Below are 1719 nucleotides of genomic sequence, written 5' to 3'. Positions count from 1 at the left end.
CAGAGGCAGCGCCGGCGCGTCCTCCCGCCGCGCTCAGGGCCTTTAAAGAGGGAGTGGGGAGGCCGGAGGCAGCCAACCAGCTGGGAACGACTTCTGAATATGCAGATGGACAGCCAGGAGGTCAGGTCCAACACCCGCGTCCGGCCACCTTCCCTGCTGTGTGCCGCACTCGTTAGCCCCTGGAAGCAGACAGGCAAGGGCTATCAGGTGCCGAGCTGCTGGCTGCCCAGGTGGGCAGAGCCCCAGAGGAGCAATTTTGGCCTGGAATTTGGCCGGAAGGCCCATTCAGGACCCAGGCTAGTGAAATGTTGGTGAGACGATGCAAATACACCAGGTTGACATGCCGTGGCACAAGCAAGGAAGGAGCTGGTCCAGATCCCACCAGCTACCCATCTTCCATGGAAAGTGGCCAGGCATTTCCCACATCCCACACCATGAGGGCACGGAGGCAATTTGGCTGCCCTGAAGGTCTGCAGAATAGGGCATGGCCAAGAAATGGGACAACACAGGAGAAGAAGAAACACAGAGTCCCTTGCTTGTCACAGGGTGCTTTACAGACAGCACCAGCAGAGCTGGCATCACTCCCAGCTGAGCACATCCTGACCCCAGCCCCAGGACAAACCCACCTGCCCCAGCAGCACACGTGGTTGTCAGACACTTCTCCTCATGCAGGAGCTGTGGGTGGGTGGGCAAAGCCTAGCCAAGCATGCCACTCCTGGGGCTTCATCTGCTTTGCTTCCACAGGCTAACTGAGCATGGCAATGCCTGGTGTATTCACTGGCTAGGCAGGAGGCTGTAGTTAAAGGCAGTTGACATCAGGTGGTCAATATTGTTCAAGGACATTAGCCTTCGAAAGACAGATCACAGAGAAATCCCTGACAGAGAGCCTTTCTGGCTCAGTTACCTTTTGTTAGAGCAGTCAGCTCATCCTCAAAGCCTCAGAGACAATCCCCTGTTGATTTTTATTCAACCTCTTTCCTTTGAAAATGATCTCATATTTTGAAGCTTGCAGTTAACCATTCATATATTATTAAGCAGTGGCTAAATTAAGTAGATGTGCATAACCCAGACTTGGCTCCTTGAGAGATTCCTGGCTGCCAGACAGCCCTTTGTAACTATCCCAGGCTGATTCCCAGAATCTGTAAATAGGTTCCTTGGGTTTTCTTCCACCTGTGGTTCCCTGCCTGGAAGCAGGCAGAAAACAGAAGCTAGCTGGGGAATTCTCAAATGTTTTCAACATACAGAGAGCAGCTGAGGAACAGGGCTTACTTGTGGGCTCATTTTCCTGTTTGCCATGCTGAGATGAGCTCACTGCCCATTTCTAACCATGCAGCATCCCACGGGGTGATGCTTGCGGCAATGTCACCCACACGGGCTGAGCGCCGTGGTTTGCCAGGGTGAGCAGGGGAAACACGGCCACAGCTGCCCTGCAGCCACCCAGAGCTGCCTCAGAGCACAGCGTCATGAAACGGCACTCCTCGTCATGCACGGGGTTGTCTATTACACATATACACATACCACTACGTATAATAACATCTATATGTGCAGATACATGTTTATATAAGCATATGTAATACATAGATATTTTATTTGTATGTGATCTATAAGTAATAGTACTTAATATCACATATATTATACAGGATGTGTTAATACCTATATTATTACGCATATGATAACACGCAGCAATATTATGAGCAGCCCCGGTTCCGGCCCGGCCCC

The sequence above is a fragment of the Geospiza fortis genome, unplaced genomic scaffold (genome assembly GCF_000277835.1).
Source record: "Geospiza fortis unplaced genomic scaffold, GeoFor_1.0 scaffold54, whole genome shotgun sequence".
Taxonomy (NCBI): Eukaryota; Metazoa; Chordata; class Aves; order Passeriformes; family Thraupidae; genus Geospiza; species Geospiza fortis.
This window is presented reverse-complemented; position numbering follows the sequence as displayed.